Here is a 24,184-nt window from a genome sequence, read left to right on the forward strand (position 1 = left end):
GTTTCCAGGAAGGACAAATCAAAGAGGCATTAAATCTAGAGCAGTTCTTTCTTGAAGATCCGATGGGTGTACAGAAGACAGATTTGGAGGCTTTGGTGAACATGAATAGGGTGGGCCAAAGCTCAAATTTGGACAAGCCTTTACCAAGGTTTAGCCCCATGCAAGAAGCTGATAAGGTGTTAGATCATGCTAACCCAGATCTGAACAAGGGTACATCACAGAGAGGTGGACAATCGGGTAAAGGAAAAGGTATTTGTGTAGACCAATTGACGGGGAATAGTTCCCTCCAACCCAAGGAGATAGAAAGCTCCAATTGCTCTTTACAGGGTTTGAAAACCAACCACCCTCCTTTGCCCCTTTCCCGCAACCCTTAGTTGAAACCAGGTAACTCTGACAACTCTGTCAATTCAGTTTTTGCTACTGATGAGTGTTCTGTGTCCCTTGTTCTAGATTCCCTTTCCAACCAAGAGTCAGAGGCCCATGGACAGGAAGCCACAATGAGAATACAAGGGGAGGATGGGGAGACAGTAGTGGGAATACGTTGCAGGGATAAAAGGATCTGGGGTATCATTGAGAGGATAATGGGTGAAGTGGAAAGGAATGAATTGCAAAGGGAGGGTACAAATGGGACAGAAAGAGTTACTAGTGGAGAGAATGAGATAAGGAATGAGGAGAGGGTTAGATGTGGAGAGCTTGGAAAACTAGATAAAGGGGAAAATTGTAGGGAAGATTCAGTGGCAGAATTTGTGGGAAAGCTGGGGTGTAAACTGAAGAACCCAATTGATTTAAAAGCATTTCTACAAAAAAAGGAGGATAGAAAGATTAAGAAAAGAAACCCTCGTTGTGGAAACTCGAACAACAACCAAAGAAACCCAGTAGTAGATCGAAGAAGCAGAGAGATCGAACAAGATGTCTTGGCAAACTTACATTGATGACCATCCGATGTGCGAAATCGAGGGAAATCACCTCACAGCCGCAGCGATCATCGGCCAAGACGGCAGCGTTTGGGCCCAAAGTGCCACCTTTCCTCAGTTTAAACCTGAAGAAGTAACTACCATTATGAATGACTTTAATGAAACTGGATCCCTTGCTCCAACTGGCTTACATCTCGGTGGCACAAAGTATATGGTGATCCAAGGAGAACCAGGGGCTGTTATTCGAGGCAAGAAGGGCGCCAGTGGTATTACTGTCAAGAAGACCAATTAGGCCTTGATCTTTGGTGTCTATGATGAGCCACTTACTCCCGGCTAGTGTAACATGATTGTTGAGAGGCTTGGCGATTATCTTATTGAGCAGGGTCCTTAGTTGCCTTGTGAATAATATTACATAATTTGAGGTCATGGGAAACTGTGTGGAAACAAAGGTATTTGGTTCTTGGGCGTGGTAGAAATGCTCTATTTCGTACTTATGCTTTGTCTTTGTATTCTCCCTGTTGAAGGGGTTATGATGATTTTCAAGTGAGATGCCTATTGATCTTATCTATCAAAAAAAAAAAAAAGATTAAGAAAAGAAAATTGAGTGAAGTTGAAAGATTAAAAAGAGATATTGAGGGGGATAAGAAGTTTGGGGCTAGAGGGGATAGAAGGAAAGGGCTTAAGTAGATTTTGGTTGTGATAGGGCTGCTTCTTGCAAAACTGTAATGAGAATCCTAAGTTGGAATGTGAGGGGGCTGGGTAGTGCCAGAAAGAGAGCAACAATTAAAGAGGTGATTAAGAAGTTCAATCTAGATGTTGTATTACTTCAAGAATCCAAAAGAATGGATTTTGACTGTAGATGGGCGAGAAGTGTTTGGAGAGCTAAGGGGATTAAGTGGGCGGCTGCTCCGTCGTGGGGGTTCTCAGGTGGGATTGTGACATTGTGGAAAGAAGATGTGCTTATAGGATTGGAGGAGTTGATAGGTGATCATTCTGTTTCTTTAAAGTTCAGGCAGGTGGAAGATGGTTTTGAATGGGTACTAACAAATGTTTATGGCCCCAATGACTATAGGCAGAGAAAGAAATTGTGGGAAGAGTTGAGTGATATTAGGGGCCTTTGGGAAGGACCATGGTGTGTGGGAGGGGATTTTAATGTAGTGAGATTTACAGAGGAAACCAACAACCCTAGACAGAGAGTGACAACAAGTATGAGGAACTTCAATTAGTTTGTGGATACTTTTGAGCTCGAAGAACTTCCACTGCTAAATAATACCTTCACCTGGTCCAACCTCCAATCAAGCCCAATATGCTCTAAGCTGGACAGGTTTCTTTTTTCTACAGATTGGGAGGAACATTGGGGTAACGAGGAAGGAGTGGTTTACCTAAAGCTTCTATTGGATAACTTTGTGGGGGTGACAGGTTTAAGGATAAATTGGACCAAAACAGGCATTGTAGGGATCAATCTAGAGGAAGGGGAACTTAATAGATTTGTAGAGATTTTGGGGTTTGAGATTAGAAGTTGGCCAATTAGTTACTTGGGGTTGCCTTTAGGTGGGAACCTTAGGTCAGAAGGTTTTTGGAAGCCAGTCATTGAAAGATTTGTTAGGAAGCTAGCTCTGTGGAGAAGGAATTATATCTCTTTAGGTGGAAGGATAACACTAATTAGAGCCACGCTGGCAAACCTCCCTATTTACTTCCTCTCAACCTTTAGAATACCCTGTAGAGTAGCAAGGAGGTTAGAAAAATACATGAGAGATTTCCTTTGGGACCCAGGGGAGGAGAGGAAGACTCACCTGATTAATTGGGATCATGTTAGAAAGCCCAAGGATAAAGGGGGTTTGGGAATAGGAAATATTTCACTTAGGAATTCAGCTCTATTAGGAAAATGGTTGTGGAGATTCCCGTTTGAGAGAGATAGGCTATGGCACAAAGTCATTGTGAGTATTCATGGTTTGGTTGGTAATGGTTGGGATGCAAAAGTTGCCCCTCATGTTTCCTCGTCTTCTCCTTGGAAAGCAATTTATGAAATTTACCCAGCATTCCTTAATTTCATTCAATTTGATGTGGGCCAGGGTAATAAAGTTCGTTTCTGGGAAGACCTTTGGGTGGGAGATAGTCCACTTAAAGATCTCTTCCTTGACCTATACACTCTGTCAAACTTCAAAGGGGAAACAGTAAACATTTTGGATGATCTTGGCCCAAATGGGGTCAATTGTAATCTGGGATTTAGAAGGGCCCTCAGGGAAAATGAATGTGCCTCTTTAGTTCAATTGCTGAACCTATTAGGACAAGTTCATTTGGACCCATCCTTGGAAGATTCCAGAATATGGAAAGGTTCCTCAGATGGTCTCTTCTCTTGTTCCTCCTTTTTTAGTGTTCTTGCCACACCTAACAACCTGGATGGGGACTTCCTTGTAAAATAAATTTGGAGTAAGCCTATCCCCCCCAAAAATTCAAGCCTTCTGTTGGGAAATTTTCCTTGGCAAGGTTAATACTTGTGATATGCAAAAGAAAAGAAGGCCTTTTGTTTGCCTTTCTCCTCACATGTGCTCCCTTTGTAAGGAAAGTGGTGAGACCTTGACACATCTATTATTATCTTGTTCCTTTGTGCATCACAATTGGGAATTCTTTTGCTTTCTCTTTGGCTGCAGGTGGGTTTCCCCGCAAAATGTGGCGGGACTTTTCAACCAAGGTTTTTTGAGGCAACCAAAGAAAAGAGGGAAGGTTATGTGGAAAGCTACAAAGGCAGCTATTTGTTGGGTGATTTGGGAAGAAAGGAATAACAAAATATTCCTGGACAAGAGTAGAACAATTGAGGGGGTAATTGACACAATTAAAGTTAAAGTAGCTCATTGGGTAAGACCTTTGCTAGTTTTCAAGAGTTCTCAGTCATGGCCATTATAAGATCCTGGACAGAAGTAGCACAATCTTCAAGAATGAAAGATAGAGTAAGGATGGAATGGAAAACTCTAGATGGTAACAGAATCAAACTGAATTTTGATGGAAGCTCTTTTGGAAATCCGGGACTGTCAGGTATTGGGGGAGTAATCAGAAATTCTGATAGGAGAATATTAGCATTATTCTCTGGACCTATTGGCATGGACAACTCCCTAAAAGCTTTGTTAATGGTATTGTTACAAGGAATGAAGATAGCTAAGCAACTAGGAATGAGGCATATTGAGGTTGAAGGGGACTCCAAGGTGATCATCTCTTGGGCTAAAAACAATAGAACTACTCTGTGGACTTTCAAACAAGTGACAAGGGAAGTGGAAAAGGTCGCAAGGGAGGTAGAGGCTGAATTTAAATGGGTTAGAAGGAGTGCAAATGGGCTAGCTAATTATCTTGCTAAACAAGGGGCTTTGAGGCAACAATTGTTTTGGGCTGCAATGTAAAGAGGGACAAAAAAATGTTATAGTGTGGGAGTTTGAATCCCATACACAAAGTTGTAAAATTTTAATATTTTAAATCTAATATCAAATAAAATTCTTCTTTGCTGATAAAAAAAAAAAAAAAACATTGGGGTAACTTAACATTTAGGGTGCTTCCGAGGCGAACCTCGGACCACTGGCCTATAGTGATGTGTAAGGAGGAATTGAGAGGTGATGGTCCTGTCCCGTTTAGGTTTGAAAACATGTGGTTGATCCATCTGGGATTCACTGAGAAAATCAGGGAGTGGTGGGAGCATTATAATCCGCTAGTACAATGGGAAGGAATGAGGTTCCATAAAAAGCTTCAGTTCTTAAAATCCCAAATAAAGGAGTGGAATAGGTTGGAGTTTGGGAGAGTAGAGGAAAGGAAACAGGTTTTGGTAGAGCAGATAGAAGAACTGGATATGAAGGAAGAATGGGGTCTTTTTGGAGAAGAAGACAGAGAAAGGAGATGGAGCTTAAGGAAGCAAATGGAGGATCTCTTACTTAAGGAGGAAATAAGTTGGAGGCAGAAATCTAGGTGTAAATGGTTGAAGGAGGGGGATAGAAACACCGGTTTTTTTCACTAAGTGGAAAATGGTAAAAGAAGGAAGAACTTCATCTCAAATTGGAAGTTGAAGGAGCAGTTATATCCCACCCGGTAGAAATAGCACAAGCCTTTGTAAGTCATTTCAAATCTATTTTCAGAAGACCTTTAAATGAAAGGATTTGGTTGGAGGGTTTGGATTGGCCGACTCTAAGTACAGAAAACAGAGAGTGGTTAGAAAGGAGATTTGAATTGGAGGAGATAAAGGAAGCAGTTTTTTCAATGGATAGAACAAAAGCTCCAGGTCCAGACGGGTTCACAATGGCTTTTTATCAAGATTGTTGGGGTATTGTGGAGGAAGATATCGGGTCAGTGTTTGAGGAGTTCCACAGAAGGGGAATAATTAACCTGGGCTTGAACTCCACATTCATTGCTTTGGTTCCTAAGAAGAAAGAGGCATCACAACCAAGGGACTTTAGACCTTTTAGTTTAGTGAACAATTTGTACAAAATAATTGCAAAAGTGTTGTATCTAAGGATAAAGAAGGTTCTTCCTTCCATAATTGCATCTAACCAAGGTGCTTTTGTGAAGGGAAGATAGATTACCGATCAAATCTTGATTGCAAATGAGAGTCTGGAGAGCTTTAGGAAATCCATGAAGAAGGGAGTGGTGTGTAAACTGGACTTGGAGAAGGCTTATGACATGGTTGATTGGTCTTTTTTGTTGGAGGTGTTGAAAAGTTTTGGTTTTGGAGACAGTTGGTGTAAATGGATTTGGGGCTGTATTAGAAGTTGCCACTACTCTAACTTGGTGAATGGAACTGTGGTGGATTTCTTCCCCGCCTCGAGAGGAATAAGACAAGGAGATCCACTATCCCCTTTTCTTTTCACTTTGATTGCTGATGTACTTGGGAGATTGATTCAGAGAGCGGATTCGAGGAATTTAATAAAAGGATGGAGAGTAGGAAGGGAGGAGATACCACTTACACATCTACAGTTCGCAGATTACACAATCCTATTCTGTGAAGGTGGGGACATCAATTGGATCCGAAACTTCAAATTGGCAATACAACTCTTTGAGCGGGTATCTAATCTCAAGGTGAACTTGGATAAGAGTAGTTTGGCGGGTGTGAATTTGAAGGAGAGGGAGCTTAGTGAGTATCCAGGTGTGTTAGGGTGTGCAACCTCGGACTGGCCTATGACTTACTTAGGCCTCCCCCCGGGGGATAACCCTAAGAAGGTAAGCTTTTGGAACCCGATGGTGGAGAGATTTGGGAAAAGGCTTGCTTCTTGGAGGAAAGATTATCTTTCCTTGGGGGGGAGAATCACTTTGATTAGATCAACCCTTGCTAATCTTCCTGTGTACTTCCTATCAGTGTTTAAGATCCCCACAAATGTCACACTTTGGAAAAACTTATGAGGGATTTCTTGTGGGAGCCTAGAGAGGAAAAGCGGGACCATAGGGTGAAATGGGAGGTGGTAACTAGAGGTAAAAAGCTAGGAGGTCTTGGGATTGGGGATATTAGGAAAAAGGAACATGGCGTTGTTGGGGAAATGGTTATGGAGGTTTCCCTTGGAAAGAGACAAGTTGTGGACAAAGATTGTGGTTAGCAAACATGGGTTGTAAGACAATGGTTGGGAACCTGGAATCTTGGCAAGGGCTACAGCTGCCTCTCCTTGGTCAGCCATACGCAAACTGCTTCCAGTCTTCTCCCCTTGTATCAGGTATGGTCTTAATTCCGGTAATAGAATAAAATTTTGGGAACAACTTTGGGTCGGGGACTCCCCTCTGATGGACCAATTTCCCTCTTTGTATGCTCTATCTGATTTGAAAAATGAACCCATTTCTTCCTTTTTAAGCCCCTCAGACTCTCCTTCAGGGTTTGGGTGGAACCTAGGTCTGAGAAGGGCAATTAGGGATACAGACTTGGACCACATTATGTCTTTGTTGGCCATCCTTGAAAATGTATTCTTAGATCCTAATAAGGAGGACACCAGATTTTGGGTTCCTTCCTCTTTAGGTGTTTTCTCTTGTGCTTCATTTTTTGAGACCTTAACTCAGCCTTTTGATTCCATTGGGTTGTCGTTCCCGGTTAAAGAAATTTGGAGTAGGCCCATTCTTCCTTGGGTTGGTAGCTTTTGCTGGGAAACTTTCCTAGAAAGAATTAACACAAATGACCTACTTCAGAAAAAGAGACCCAATTCTTGTTTACTTCCTAATAGATGTACTCTTTGTAAAGCTGATGGGGAAACTGGTTACCGCCTTATGGTTACTTGTTCGGTTGCTAAATCTGTTTGGGAGTGGGTTTTTTCCCTTTTTGGGTGTGTTTGGATACCCCCGGGAGTGTTCAAAGTTTGTTCTCTCTTTCTTTTTTCAGATGGCCGAAGAAGAGAGGGAGGACTATGTGGAGAAGCATTAGGGCTGCAATGTGTTGGTCTCTATGGGAAGAAAGAAACTCATGAATATTTTCAGATAAGGAAAGAACCATTGAAAACTTATTAGATCTAATTCTGTTAAGGGTGGCACATTGGTTGAAAACTATGGAACTGTTCTCAGACTATTTTGTGGCTGATTTGGTAAGAAATTGGAAGGAGATAGCTTCCTTGCCCTCTGTAAGAAGACCTGTAGTTCTTCATGGTCCCCTCCTCCCTCTGGGTTCATAAAACTGAATTTTGATGGTAGCTGTTTAAGGAACCCAGGGCCTTTTGGGATTGGGGGAGTGTTCAGGAATGAGGATGGGGCTATCACTGCTATGTTCTTGGGCCCAATTGGGGAAGGAGGCTCTCTTAGGGCTGAGATTCTTGCAGCCCTGGAAGGTATCCAAAGAGCAAGGGAGTTGAACATCACATGTTTGGTCCTTGAAGGTGACTCGGAGGTGGTGATTAAGTGGCTAAAGGAGGGAGACAGCGGTTTGTGGAGTTATAACAATGAGAAGAATAAATTCAAATGGCTGAGTAGGGATGTTGTGGTTCATTACAATTGGGTGAAGAGGACTGCTAAGTCTTTTGTTGATGGGTTAGCAAAGCAAGGGGTGAATAGGGATTCGATTTTTTGGGCTAATTTTTGACTTTTTTCCATTGTATTCTTTTGGTGGGGAGTTAAGTCTTTTTACCTCCCATTTGTACCTTAAGCTTCACATAGTTTCATATCATTAATAAAGCTTCTTGTTATTGATAAAAAAATGTTTTAAAATGCGGAGGTGTGGTGACGCGAGGTATTCCACTACCTAGAGGCGTGAGGTGTAAGTCTCCCAAACACAAGGAGGCATAAGCCTCCTTGAGAGGAGGGGGATGAGGAAGAAGGAAGGGGAAGAGGAAGGAGGATCTCATTTTTCTTTATTTTAATAAAAATCTCTTATATTAAGAATGAAAATGCAAAGCACTAGTTGAAAGGGGGCAGAGCCCCCGGCCCACTTTCGTTCCCCTTTTCTTTTCTCCCCTTCCCTTTCCTTTCCTTTTCTTTCCTTCTCTCTCTTTCTCTCTCTCTCTCTCTCTCTCTTTTTATTTTATTTTTTGATAGGTAAAAATTCAAATGATTTCATAAGACGCAAATGATAAATAGATCGTTACGAGCATCCCAATATGAGGCGCGAGGTGCAGCCTCACTCATTAATACAGAAACATCATAAAGTTACAATTGGGCATTTGCCTTGTTTAGCTAGAGAATCAGCAAAAGCATTTGCCTCCCTCCCCACCCATTGTATAGCTACCTCCATCTGCTGAGTTAACCATTTGGCTTTCTTCATTTCATTTCTATAAGCCCAGATCACTGAATCTGGGTTTTTTAGCCAACCCACCACCACCTTGGAGTCCCCTTCTATCACCAAATTTTCCAATCCTAACTCTCTTGCAATCTGTACACCTTGTAGGGCTGCATACAATTTTGCCTTTAAGGAGTCTCTATTCCCCACTGGTCCTGAGAAGAGTGCTCTTAAGTTTCCTTCCTTGTCTCTGAAGACCCCTCCTATTCCAGCTGTGCTTGGGTTGCCTTGACTACTCCCATCGAAGTTTAATTTCAGAAATCCTTCAATGGGAGGAGCTCAAGCCAACCTTGCCTTAACCTTCTGCATTGAGCTAGAAGCCACTAAAGGCCAATTCCTCCAAATATCATCAAATGTGAAGTTTTTGAATAGTTACACAGTTTGTAGCCAGTGTATAATCTTAGTCATTACACACTCCACAATTTGTCGTTTGCTCCTTTCTTTCTCTTGGAAGATTCTGGCATTTCTCTCTTCCCACAAGGTCCACACCACTGTTGCTCTAGTGTACCTCCACATTACTCTTCCCCTCTTCTTTGGTAAAGCAAAGGTAGATGGGTCAAACATCATTTTTATCTCCATTGGCATATTCCACCTGCACCCAATCCCATATATCTGTAGCAAATGAACAGGAAATTAGTAAATGGTAACAAGATTCAACATCAGATTTTGCATAGAGTGCACCAATTTGGGGAAACACACAGAAAAGGCCTCTTCTTTTGCAAATAATCTAGAGTGTTAATTTTCCCAAGATCCACTTCCCAACAGAAGGCTTGAATTTTAGGGGGAATCAATGGGAACCACACTTCTTTCCAAGGAAAGGACAAAGGAAGAGGACTGACAAAGAGCTTTAAAAAAGGAGGCACAAGAAAAGGAGCCTTTAGAGCTTGGGAACCAAATTCTTCTATTTGGACAAGAAAGCTCTAAGCAAACACTATACAAACAAGTTGCTTCCTCATCCCTTAAACCCCTTCGAAATCCGAGATCCCAATTAAGACTCAAAGGCAAAGAAGGAAGAACCAAAAAATTTGAAATGACCTTATTTTTATACAACGGAATAGAATACAAAAGAAGGGAACACCTCCTTTAAAGGCTGGTCACCAAACCAAGTGTCTTCCTAGAACCGAATTAAATTCCCTGAGTCAACATCATACCTGATGTACCTGAGAAACTAAGGGAGGAGGCTATGAATTGCTTTCCAAGGTGCTACCAAGGTTGCCCTACGCGATACACCAGCGCCCCAACCATTCTCCAATCTACCATGTATACTTGCCACTACTTCAACCCACAAATTTTCTCTCTCAAGAGGCCATCTCCATAACCATTTATTTCCCTAACAGAGCTGTATTCTTCTTCCTTACATTCCCTAGACCTAAACCACCTTCTTCCTTTCTTTTACACACAACCTCCCATTTTATTAAGTGGTCCTTTATAGTCTCTCCCGGCTCTCAAAGGAAATCCCTCAAATTTTTTTCTAATTTCTTTTCTTCTCTTGGTGGAATCCTAAAGACAGAGAAAGTAGATGGGTAGGTTAGCCAGAGTTGATTTTATCAAAGTGATCCTACCTCCCAAAGAGATGTAACTTCTCTTCCAAGCAGCCAATCTCTTTTTACATCTTTCTTTAACTGGGTTCCAAAACCTACTTTCCTTCAGATTTGCACCTAGGGGAAGCCCTAAGTAGGTCAGAGGCCACGGGGTGATATGACATTCTAAGCAATCTACTATCCTATGTAGGACCATCCCCTCCATATTAATCCCTGCTATGCAACTCTTGTCCAAATTGATTTTCATATTTGACACTTTTTCAAACTTCTTGATTGGATTTTCAATCTCTCGACTTTCCTGATGTCTCCTCCACAAAAAATAATGATATCATCTACAAATTGGAGATGAGTAAGTGGAACATTGTCTCTACCCATTCTGTAACCCCTACATTCATCTACTCTGTCTGCCTTAGAGAGAAGTCTTTTGAAGACATCTGCCACTAAAGTAAAAAGGAAGGGTGATAGGGGATCACCTTGCCTTAACCCTCTGCAAGCTGGGAAGAAATCTTTTACCACTCCATTAACAAGAATAGAAAAATGACAAGATCATACACACCCAAGCATCCAATTGCACCATCTCTCCCCAAACCCCCATTGATGCAAAACTTCTTTCAAAAAACCCCAATCCACCATATCATAGGCCTTTTCTAAGTCCAATTTGCACACAAAACCTTCCTTCCTAGATCTCTTAATCTCCTCTACACATTCATTGGCTATTAGAAAAATGGCAAGATTATACACACCCAAGCATCCAATTGGACCATCTCTCCCCAAGCCCTCGTTGATGCAAAACGTCTTTCAAAAAACCCCAATCCACCATATCATAGGCCTTTTCTAAGTCCAATTTGCACACAAAACCTTCCTTCCTAGATCTCTTAATCTCCTCTACACATTCATTGGCTATTAGAATTTGATCAACTATTTGTCTCCCTTGAACAAAAGCTCCTTGATACTGACTGATGAGGGAAGGGAGAATTACTTTGATCCTCAATGATAGGACTTTAGCAACTATCTTGTAAAGACTAGTCACTAGACTAATTGGTCGGGAATCGTTTGGATGGCTAGCATCACCTTTCTTTGGAATCAAGGCCAAGAAAGTTGCACCAACTCCAGGGCTAACAATATGTGTATTTGAGAATTCCTTAAAGACTTTCAATAGATCATCTTTAAGCACTTCCCAACAACCCTGATAGAAAGCCATTGTGAATCCATTTGGGCCTGGTGCTTTAGACCTATTCATGAGAACACTGCCTTTCTTATTTCTTCTTCCTCAAAATCTCTTTCCAGCCAATTTGCTGCCTCCTCATCTAGTAAAGGCCACTCCAATCCTTCTAAGTTCAATCTATCCTCCAGAGTCTCCTGTAAAGGGATTTAAAGTGGTCCACAAAGATTCTGGCAATTTCATCCAGATTTGAGATTAGCTCTCCATTGATTTCCAACCTAGCCATAAGGTTTTTGCTCCTTCTTCCATTGGCGATCGCATGAAAGAATTGTGTATTACCATCCCCTTCCTTTATCCATTTTTGTCTTGACTTTTGTCTCCAAGATATTTCCTCTCTCTTGAGGACTTCTTCCAATTCTTTTTTTGATTTCCATCTTAAATCCCTCTCTTCCGCATGGAGATTTCTCTCAATTTCCACATTGTCCAACTCTTCAATCTGGGAAATTAGAGTTAGTCTCCAAGATATTTCCTCTCTCTCTCTCTCTCTTTTTCTTTCTCTTTCTTTCTTTTTATTTCCCTTCCCTTCCCTTTCTTTTCCTTTCCTTTCCTTTCCTTTCCCTTTTTTTCCTTTTTTATTTCTTATTTATTTATTTTATCTTTTTATATGAGCTGTGCATGAGGCGTACACCTCTAGCACGCCTCATGAAAAAAGTGTATGAGGTGTATGCCTCTAGCATGCCTCATGAAAAAAAGCATATGAGGCGTACGCCTCTTGCACTTGAGACGCACGTCTTTAAGGTGTTAGTGCCTTTGGCATATGCCTCAAGGCGTTTTGGGGGTGCGCCTCCATGCGTACGCCTCCCATGCCTTTTAAAACACTGATCTAAAAGTGGACAGGAAAGAGCCTCCATAGAAAATTGGCGAAATTTCTCTTCCCAATCCGGCGAAGCCACAAATCTATCAAGTTTTTCTAAAATTTCCTCCTCTTAATTGTTTGTCCAAGCGTATTTTGTTCCCAGCAGAGGGATGTCCACTAATTCCCACCTACTCATAATCTCCCCCAAATCCCTCGATGCTCTACTTCCCTTTTTTTCTAATGTGCGAATCTGGTAGTGTTGAAATCTCCCTACCACCCAAGGCTTCTCCCACATTCCCCTAAGGCCCTAACCCCATCTAGTTCTGCCCAAAACAACCTCCTCAGCCTATTTTCGTTTGGCCCATAAACCCCTGAAAAAATCCATTCCCAACCATCTTCACATAGCTGGAACAAAATGGATAAAGAGAAATGTCCAATTATTTTATCCTTCATCTTCATGATATCCGAATCCCAAATGATGGCCAAACCCCCTGCTGTACCAGTTGCTGGAATGAAATCCCAATCACAATTCCTGCTTCCCCAAATCGATCTGACTTGAGCCACTTCCATGCTTTCCAATTTAGTCTCTTGAATGCATAAAACATCTGAGTTCCATTTCCTCACCTGAGCTCCAATCACTACCCACCTATGACCAGAATTTAGACCCCTTGCGTTCCAGGAAATAATGCTCATGATGATAGTTTAGGGAAAAAAGAACTAAGAAAGCAGTTACCTCCCCCCTTCACCTTCTTCTATTAACCTGCCCCCCTCCCAGGGTACCCGCTTTCTCATTCAGACCCCAAGAGAGTCTGAAAAGTTCCCTTTTAAGTCTTTCTCCCCTTTCATCCTCTTTCCTCCAAAGTTCTCCTTTCAACTTCCATTAGATATCCTTTAGTTATTTCCTCCATCACCTTCAATGAAACCCCTAAAAACTCCCCGAAATACAGCAATTTAGACATCACCCAAGGTGATAGATCTTCAGATTCACCCAGATGAAAAACCCCTTGTTCCGAGTCCTGCACTCCCCTACCTAAAACCATCAAAATTTTTCCAAACATACCTGTTAATCTCCTGTCATTTGCAGGCATAACCGCCATACCTGTTAAATAAAGGGGTCATCACTGAATTAGTTTTATATTCATTGTGTTTCTGGGTGTTGTATGATGTCTTTTAATTGGACTGAATGAGGAAGTCTATTTACCTTGTACCATGCTTCCAAAACATCATTGCTTCTTCATCTTGCATTTCAGTTCTCCCTCCAGATCATTCTTTGAATTTTCCTATCCAGCTTTTTCCATCACATCCAAATAGGCCACCGAGCGTTTTTTTTTTTTTTTTATCAATAACATAATTTCATTAAATAATTATTAAGAAATTTACACAAGAGAGGAGAGGTAACCTTTCTTAACTCTCCTCACTGAAAAAAACAAAATACAGATTACAAATTGTGCCCAAAACATTTGATTCCTGCCCACCCCTTGTTTTGCTAGAACATCAGAAAAAAGCATTAGCAGTTCTTTTAACCCAACAAACCTTCACCTCCATATCTTGAGTTACTTGAATTTATTCTTTTCACCACTGAATATCCAGAAACCATTCCCCTCCTTTTGCAGCCAATCCACTACCAGCTTTGAATCACCTATTATCAGCCTTTTCACATTCATATTATTTGCCTTTTGCACTCCTTCCATCATAGCCAGAACCTCAGCTCTTAATGAGTTTCACATTCATAAGCCAATAACTTTGCTTTCCTTATTCCTAAACACCCCATCAATACCTGAAGGGCCTGGGTTCCCTTCATTACTTCCATCAAAATTTAATTTAATAAAATCATTTACTGGTTGAGACCATAAAGGCCTCAACTCGACCTGATGTGAATCAGAAGAAGCCAATTCCAGTTCTTCATGATATCAACTGGGAAAAAAACAGCAAATAGCTCCAGAGTTTTCACCCAATGAACCACCCTAATCAGGATGGTCTCAACGATTGCCTCATTGCTTCTTTCCTTATCTGAAAATATTCTGGAGTTTTGTTCTTCCCAAATAGTCCAACTAACTGCAGCCCTTGTACACCTCCACAACACTCTTTCTCTTTTCTTAGGCCATCTAAAGAAGGTAGAAGTAAATAGACTTTGCACATTAGGTGGGGGATTCCACCTACACTCAAACAATGAGAAAAACCATTTCCAAACAGTTTTAAGAAAAAGGCAGGAGATTAATAAGTGAAAGCAAGTTTCTCCATTAGCCTTATAGAGGGTACACCAATTTGGGGATAAACACCACTTAGGTCTTTTTAATTGGAGTAGATAGCAAGTTATTATAATTCTGATCTGCACTAGAATTCTGTTAGTATTAGTGTTAGAGAGGTATTAGAAGAAATACCAGAGAGAATAGAAGAAGGAGAAGAGAGGAGAAGAGAATTGAGAAGAAAAGAATTCTGGTTCGAACTAGAGAACATGACCTCTCTCTAGTCAGCCAGATTATATTTATATGTTTCTATCCAATAACAAAAGACTATTATGTCCCTACTTAAGCATGTGACACATCACTTAACATAAACATTACACATCAGCTTTAAACATAAATAGAAAGACCAAAATACCCTTATATAGTCGACACCAACACTCCCCCTCAAGCTGGTGAATATATATCATATAGTCCCAGCTTGTTACATATGTAGTCCATTCTTCCCTGACTCAACCCTTTGGTGAACAAGTCTTCCCATCTCCCTGTGTTAAGATATGCAGTATCTATCACTCCACTAAGCACCTTCTCTCTCACAAAGTGACGGTCAACTTTTATATGCTTTGTTCTCTCATGAAACACTGGATTAGAAGAGATGTGGACTGCAGCTTGGTTGTCACAATAAAGCTTCATTGGAGCATCAATCGAATATCCCATCTCCTGTAGAAGATTTCTCAGCCATACTAATTCACAAGTGGTATGTGCCATGGCTCTATATTTAGCTTTTGCACTACTTCTTGCCACAACTGTCTATTTCTTACTTTTCCATGTCACCAGATTACCTCCAAGGAAAGTACAATAGCCTGTAGTGGATCTTCTGTCAGACACAGAACCAGCTCAATCAATATCAGTGTATCCCTCTATTTCAAGATTGCCTCCACTCTTATATATCAAGCCATGACCAGGAGCTCCCTTCAAATACCTTACAATCCTTAGAACTGCATCTCAATGTGGAACCCGAGGTTTCTGCATAAACCGACTCACCATACTAACTGCAAATGAAATGTCTGGCCAAGTAATGGTTAGGTAGTTTAGCATACCTACCAACCGCCTGTACCCTCCAAGATCTTCAAACTCTTCACTCATATCGCTACTCAACTTGGTATTTGGTTCCATAGGTGTTTCATCTGGTTTGGCACCTAACAATCCTATTTCTTCTAACAAATCAAGAACATATTTCCTCTGGCACAAATTAATACCATGCTTGGACCTTGCTACTTTTATCCCCAAGAAGTATTTTAATTTACCAAGGTCCTTTGTTTGAAAGTGTTCCTGCTGGAAGGTCTTCAACCTATCAATTCCCACTCTATCACTACCGGTAATGACAATATCATCTACATATACCACCAATAAGATCTTCCTAGCATGTGAATCATGACTGAATACTGAGTGGTCAACCCAACACTGTTTCATACCAAACTTCTTTACCACTTCACTAAATCTACCAAACCATGGACGAGGAGATTGTTAACTCCATAAATGGCCTTCTTTAGTTTGCACACCTTACCATCCTCCCCCTGAGCAACAAACCTTGGTGGTTGCTCCATATAGACTTCCTCAAGTAGATCACCATGTAAGAAAGCATTCTTGATGTCAATATGAGGAGACTCGGAGGTGGTGGTTGCTTGGTTGGATGGCTGAATAAGGACTACAGTGGCTTATGGAATTACAACAATATGAGGAGGAAATTTAGATGGCTGGCTCGAGAAATGGAGGTTAAAGTCAGTTGGGTAAAAAGATCAACTAATTCTTTTGTTGATGGGTTAGGTAAACAAGGGGTGGAGAGGGAGTCAATGTTCTGGGCACAGTTGTAATTATTTTTTATGTTTCTCTTTTTCTTTTTCCTTCTCTTGGGGCTCAAGTTATAGCTGGAAGATAAGAAAGGCCGTCTCCTCTTTGTAATTATCATTGAAAGTTTTAATGAATTTAATGAAGTGTGTTATTGATAAAAAAAAAAAAAAAGCATTCTTGATGTCAAGCTGAAAGAGAGGCCAATCATACATGGCAATTAGAGATATCACAACACGGACTGAACCAATTTTAGCAACGGGAGAGAAGGCCTCCATGTAGTCAATACCATATGTTTGGGAATACCCTTTAGCCACTAGTCTAGCTTTTAACCGCTCTACACTACCATTAGGTAAATACTTAACAGTGTATACGCACTTACAACCGACAGCCTATTTACCAGGAGGAAGTGTGGTGAGATCCCATGTATGATTATGAGCTAAGGCGGAGAGTTCTTCTTCCATTGCATGGTGCCACCCTGGAGAGGCAAGGGCTTCCTAGACATCCGTAGGAATAGAAATAGAAGACAACAAAGAAATAAACTGGCGATGGGAAGCAGAAAGGTGAGTGACAGAAACATAATTAGAAATGGGATGAAGTGTGCAACTGCGTTTACCTTTCCACAAGGCAATAGGAAGATTAAGGTCAGAAACTGGGGTTGTAGTTGGTGTGGGAACAATTGCTGGATCTGTCGACGGTGATGAAGTTGGAGGAGGAGCTAGTACATGTTGTCGATGTGTATACACTTGATGAATGGGTGGCTTTGCTCTGATACCATATTATAATTCTAATCTGCACTAGAATTCTGTTAGTATTAGTGTTAGAGAAGAGAATTGAGAAGAAAAGAATTCTGGTTCGAACTAGAGAACATAACTTCTCTCAAGTCGTTCAGATTATATTTATATGTTTCTATCCAATAACAAAAGACTATTATGTCCCTACTTAAGTATGAGACACATCACTTAACATAAACATTACACCTCAGCTTTAAACATAAACAAAAAGACCAAAATACCCCTATGTGAAAATTTGAGAGAAAAATGAATTGATTGTATTGTCTTGGAAGGAGCATATACACAACTTTATATAGAATTACAGAGCTAATTTACAGGGTGATAAAATAGGAAACTAACTTTTCCTAAAAAACTAATTTCCATATCAGTGGGATTCTCCAATTAATATCCCATGATTCTAGGATATCCCATGATTCTAGGAAATTAAGTTTCCTAAACTGATGGACCTAAAATTATGGAGAATCAATCAGAGAGTCAATCTTCTACTTTCCAACACTCCCCCTCAAGTTGGTGAATATGCATCTTTCATTCCCAGCTTGGAGATAAGTCCTTGGAATGCCACACTGCAAAGCCCTTTTGTCAGCACATCTGCCAGTTGACCATTCGTTGAGATGTATGGAGTGCAAATTAATCCGCTATCCAGCTTTTCCTTTATGAAATGCCTATCTATCTCAATGTGCTTTGTCCTATCATGTTGGACGGGATTGTGAGCAATGTTAATAGCTGACTTGTTGTCACAGAATAATCTCATTGGACCTTCCCATCTGATCTTTAGGTCTTCCAAAATTATCTTGAGCCATAGTAATTCACATACTCCCTGAGCCATTGCCCTGAATTCTGCCTCCGCACTTGATCTAGCTACCACATTCTGCTTCTTACTCCTCCATGTCACAAGATTTCCTCCAAGGAATGTACAGTAACCTGTAGTGGACCGCCTATCCATGGGAGAGCCTGCATAATCTGCATCGGTGTATGCCTCTAGGGTTAATCTAGTATTTCTTTTAAACAAGATTCCTTTGCCAGGATTAGCCTTTAGGTAATATAGTATCCTATAGACCGCCTGTAGGTGAACCTCTTTCGGGTTGTGCATAAACTGGCTAGCCACGCTCACGGCATATGCTATGTCTGGCCTTGTGTGGGCAAGATATATAAGTTTTCCTACTAATCTTTGGTACATTTCCCTATTCACGGCCGGATCTTCATTTGCTTCTCCCAATTTGTGATTTGGCTCAATCGGTGTGGAGGATGGTTTGCATGCTAACTTTCCTGTCTCTCTTACAAGATCTGTTACATATTTCTGTTGTGAGATAAAGATGCCTTCTCTGGAATGAGCTACTTCAATCTCCCAAGTTCTTTTATTTCGAATTCTTTGACTAGGCATCTTCTCAAGACTTCCTTCTCCTTTTCATCATTTCCTGTCACAATTATGTCATCGACATATACCAGAAGAGCCGTGACTCCCCCTACATCCGAATGCTTTATAAAGAGTGTATGATCTCCCTGACTTTGTTTGTATCCAATGGCAAGCATAACTTTAGTAAATCTTCCAAACCACGCCCTAGGTGATTGCTTGAGACCATATAGTGCTTTTTTCAACCTGCAAACTTTATTTCCATTTAGATTTCCTTTGAAGCCCGGAGGAATATCCATGTATATCTCCTCCTCTAAATTACCGTGAAGAAAAGCATTCTTTACATCAAATTGCTCCAAGTACCAGTCGAAGTTAACTGCTAGTGACAACAAAATTCTTACCGTATTCATCTTAGCCACTGGAGCGAATGTCTCTTGATAGTCAACACCATAGGTTTGTGTATATCCTTTTGCCACGAGTCTTGCCTTGTATCTTTCTAGAGAGCCGTCTGACTTGTACTTTACTGTGAAAACCCACTTGCAGTCCACGGGTTTCTTTCCTTGTGGTAGGTCAACAATTTCCCATGTTTGATTCTTATCTAGAGCCTGCATCTCTTCTCTCGTAGCATCTTTCCATTTCTCATCAGATAATGCCTCAGATAAAGTATTAGGAATACGAATGGTGTTTAGACTAACTAGGAAATTCTTATGTGATGGTGAGAATTTTTTAAAGGACACAAAATTTGCTAGGGGATATAAGGGATGTTTAGTGCATTCTCTTGTGCCTTTCCTAAGGGCAATAGGAAGATCTTGGTCAGATGCTAATTCAGAAGAAATTTCTGGAACTGTATTTACCTCATTCTCAGGATTAGGAGTTGAATCTTGAACCTGCACAAGATTAGGATCCTGGTTTCTTCTTCTTGAATATACCTGCAATCTCATAGAGTCACAAAGTTCATCATTCTCTGTCATAGGTCTAGTATGAATGGGTGAAGAAGTTGGTTTGGTTTGAGGTGGTTCGATAGGTGCAGATACGGATTGAACTGGTATAGATGCTGAGTTTGGGTGTTGAGAAATTGTAGGTAGACCAAGCGGGAACAATTCTTTGTCCTTATCTTCAATGAATGACAAAGACTCCCCCTGAAGATAAGGTTGAGTGAAATATGGTGTTTTTTCTTCAAAAGTGACATCAATAGAGACAAAGAATTTTTTAGTAGGTGGGTGGTAACACTTATAACCCTTTTGGGTGGACGAATAACCCACGAAAATACACTTGATGGCTCTTGGATCTAACTTCCCTCTATTATGGGTATGAACATGGACAAAAGCAGTGCATCCAAAGATTCTTGGGGTGAGATTATTTGTTGTACGTAGATCGGGATAAAATTGAGAAAGTGTTTCCATTGGTGTTTTAAATCCCAAAACCCTTGAAGGTAATTGATTTATAATGTATGCGGCTGTAAGCACAGCTTTCCCCCAATAGGTTTTTGGAACATACTGGTGGAAAAGTAAGGCTCGGGTTGCAGCTAGTAGATGACCATTCTTCCTTTCTGCTACTCCGTTTTGTTGTGGAGTATTAATGCAGGAGGATTCATGGATAATCCCTTCTTTTTGAAAATATGGGGATAAAGTTTGGTTGAAATAATCCCGTGCATTATCCGATCTAAATCTTTTGATTCTGACCCCAAACTGATTTTGGATCATGTTATGGAAATTTGGGAGTACACTACTTACATCTGATTTAGATTTAAGAAGAAAGATCCAAGAGACCCTAGTGCAATCATCAATAAAAGAGACGAACCATCGTGAGCCAGACACATTTGGAACTGTGGAGGGTCCCCATATATCACTATGGATCAAAAAGAATGGGACTGAACTTCTCTTGTTACTGATTGGAAAGGGCACACGCTTGTGTTTTGCAAATTCACACACATCACAATGAAAATATTCAACACTCAATCCTTTAAACAAGGAGGGAAACATAGTTTTCAGAATTCCAAAAGATGGATGTCCTAGTCTAAAGTGATGAAGCCAAATGGTGTATTTGTTGGATGATGAAAGGAATGACAGAGATAACTTATCCTGGACAATATTTGATTTGCATGATTCTTCAAGATAGTAGAGTCCATTCTTCTCCTTAACAAGTCCAATCCTCTTCCCCGAATCCTGATCCTGAAATATACAGTAAGAAGGATAGAAAAGCACATTACAGTTCATGTCATGGGTGAGTTTTTGGATGGATATCAGGTTAGTGGACAATTTTGGAACATGAATGACACTTTTTAGTGTAAGTGATGGATTAATATGGATATCCCCAAGGCCAGCTACGGTAGTAAGGGAACCGTCTGCAATGGCTATTTTTCGATTGCTTGGGCAGGGGGTGTAAGTGCTAAAATGTAGTGAGGAGTGAGTCATGTGATCTGTGGCTCCTGAGTCAATAACCCATAAATCCCTAATAGGTTCATCTGAGACATTTAGTCCATGAGGAATAGAAAACTTACCTGAGATTGCAAGAGAGCCTGTACCACTAGGTTTCTCCAACGATCCCAGAAGCCCCCTTAACTTTTCGATCTCCTCTTTATTGAACTCGGTCTTGTCTGGAGGCTTTTCTTGGCTCGGCTGATTTGTGGTGAAGTTAGCTTGACTTCGACTCTTCTGTTGTCCTCCTCGGTAGCCCCATTCCCTATTCGATGGTTTACCATTCAGCTTCCAACACTTCTCTTTGGTGTGCCTTGGTTTCTTGCAATAGGTACACCAAAGAGACTCCTTGTTGTCCCGTGCAGAGGACAAATCTGTCTTCATTCCTTCCAGTATTTTCGGTTGTTCCATCCTTGTAGTCATGGCTGAACCTTCTAGTACTTGGGGTTCAAGCATAACCCCCCTACGGCTTTCTTCAGCACGAATCAGAGAAATAGTCTCATTTAGAGATGGTACCTCTTCTTTGCCGAGAATCTGGACCCTAACTTGATCAAATTCTGCGTTGAGTCCTGCAAGAAAGTCATAAACGCGATCTTTTTCGATAAAACTCTATAGGATTGCTGCATCCGCTGCACATTTAGTCTCAATGCACCGATAATGATCGAGTTCTTGCCACAGGTTCTGCAGTAAATTTGCATACTCAGTAACTGTCTTGCTGCCTTGTTTAGTTGCTCCAGTCTTGACTTTGATTCCGTACACTTGTGCTGCATCACGTGCTTTTGAATATGTTTGTCGGACGGCATCCCAGATCTCTTTAGCTGTGGATAAAAACATACACGTGTCGCTGATTTCAGGGTTCATTGAATTCCATAACCATGACATGATCATGGAGTCAGCTTCGTCCCATGCATCAAATCTTGGATCTCCTTCCTTCGGTCCCGTCCCTAAGAGATGGCTAAGCTTTCCTTTTCCCTTTAAATATGTTCGAACAAACTGAGACCACTTCAAATAATTTTTCCCGTTCAACCTATATGCTGCCCGAATGTTTTGCAGGTCGCCAGATGCTTGATGTGAGGAAACTTCTTCCGATTATGCAGTAGTATTTGATACGGTGGCTTCTGACATATTGGATGGGCTTCAAGAAAGAGAGAAAAACAGACAATGAAGGTCTGAAAAACTTAGTAAGGATTGGCGATGAAGGCCTAAAGAATCTTTCAGCCAATGTAAAAAAAAAAAAAGGGTAACTGTAATGCTCCACCAAACTGAAGAGTGGATTGAAACCACTCAAAATCAAAACTGATCCAAATGAAACCAAAGGGATTCAGTAAATCTGCTATGGGCAACACCAGATCTAAGATTTCAGACTGATCTGATGTCTCTACAAAGAGATCCAAGAAAAAAGGATGAATCCAATGGCGCAACAGTCCAGAAGAAGCAAAAATGTAGAGTTCAGATCTGTAGCCGATCTCGAAAAAGAATCAAGGACACTCAAGAACCTCCCAAATACTGTTTGAGAGTTCTTGAACGCAGCAGAGATGACCAAAGAGATACTATGTGTGGATTAGGTCGTAACCTGGCTCTGATACCATGTGAAAATTTGAGAGAAAAATGAATTGATTGTATTGTCTTGGAAGGAGCATATACACAACTTTATATAGAATTACAGAGCTAATTTACAGGGTGATAAAATAGGAAACTAACTCTTCCTAAAAAACTAATTTCTATATCAGTGGGATTCTCCAATTAATATCCCATGATTCTAGGATATCCCATGATTCTAGGAAATTAAGTTTCCTAAACTGATGGACCTAAAATTATGGAGAATCAATCAGAGAGTCAATCTTCTACTTTCCAACACCCTATATAGTCGACACTAACACAAATATTAGCTCTTTCTAAGAAGACCTCCTAGAAAAAGCCTCCAATCCTTGGAGGAATAGGTTTACACCAAACCTCCTTAACTGGAGAAGGATAACCCAAACTATTAGAAGGTTGGTTTAGAGCCTTGAAGAACAAGGCACAAGAGAAAACACTAGAGGATGAGGGTCCAGATACGACTATCAGAGTGAGAATGATCCACAAAAACTCCTTCAAGGACCTGAAGCAATTTCAAGACATCATTTTACTTTGGATCCCTTACACCCCTTCACAAACCCAAATCCCAAACAAAGCTACTTCTTGAGTTTGAGGGAAGAGGGAAGGTAAACAAACTCATCTTTGTATCTTGAGAGAGCAAACACAAAAGGAAATTTATCTTTTAGAGAAAGGTTCCCCACCCAGACTTGTTCCCAAAATTTTATATTGATTCTGGAACAAATATCATACCTAACAAAAGGCAAGTATAAAGGCAAAACAACATAGATGGACTTCTAAGGGGAGGCACCAATATCCCTAGCATGCACTTCAGCATCCCAACCGTTGGCCGCAAGCCCATGAATGCTTATCACTTTTGCCTAGAGTTTATCTTTATCCACTGGTAATCTCCACAACCATTTACCTAGTAAAGCCACATTCCTTTGTAGTAAATTATCTAACCCTAGGCCACTAGACTTCTTACTCCTACATACCACTTCCTAGGTTACTCTAAGGTCTCTTCTTCTCCTCCCTTGGCTTCCACAGAAAATCCCTCATCGACCTTTACAATTTTCTCCCACATTCATTGGCATCTTAGGTGCTGTTTGGATAGACTTCTATTTTTGTACTTTTAAAAATATAAAAGTATAAAGTACATAAAATACTTTTACTTTGGTATTTTTGCTTTGAAAATAGTTTGGGTAAAAAATTTGAAAAGTATGCTTTCCAAAATAGAAGTACCATTTTTTGTTTGGCAAAAGCATGTCCATTTGTACTTCCGGTGATGGCTTCCAATGGTTTCGGGGTCTGAGATTGGTGACGGCCGTCTGACTCTAATAGTGGCAAGTGGAGGTAGGGCTGAGAGTTTTATCGAATGGTGGTCACACGTGACCATCCGTTCGCACGACAATGAAAGCACAATTTCGCCAAAAGCATGAAGTATAAAAAGTTGACTTTGTGCTTTTGGGGTTTTTCATACTTTTAAAAGTATAAAAGCAAAAAGTATAAAGTACACAATACAAACGCTATATTGTGTTTTTCGTACTTTTGTACTTTCAAAAGTATGAAAGTACTTTATAAAAGTATCCAAACATGGCCTTAAACACTGACATGTAATAAACAGGCATATTTACTAATGTGGATCTTATCAGAGTGATCCTTCCCCCTAAAGACAAGTAGCTTTTCTTCCAAGAGGCAAGGTTTTTAGCAAATGACTCAACTATAGGATCTCAGAAGCTACTCTTTCTTGTATTGTCCCCCAAAGGCAAGCCCAAGTATTTCATTAGCCATTGAGACAGCTCATAACCAAAAATATTTGCATACTTTGACAA

The 24,184-nt window shown here is 40.6% G+C and overlaps 1 protein-coding gene and 1 pseudogene across 6 annotated transcripts in view; both read left to right on the top strand.

Annotated features, from left to right (window-relative positions):
• Nucleotides 1-24,184, top strand: part of CGL1 (alpha-1,3-mannosyl-glycoprotein beta-1,2-N-acetylglucosaminyltransferase) — a 70,951-nt gene that overhangs the window by 31,283 nt on the left and 15,484 nt on the right. The gene's annotated exons all lie outside the window — the stretch shown is intronic.
• LOC148791153 (profilin-1 pseudogene) lies at nucleotides 804-1,449 on the top strand (annotated as a pseudogene).

The sequence above is a fragment of the Nelumbo nucifera genome, chromosome 6 (assembly GCF_055504915.1).
Source record: "Nelumbo nucifera cultivar China Antique chromosome 6, China Antique-T2T, whole genome shotgun sequence".
Lineage (NCBI taxonomy): Eukaryota > Viridiplantae > Streptophyta > Magnoliopsida > Proteales > Nelumbonaceae > Nelumbo > Nelumbo nucifera.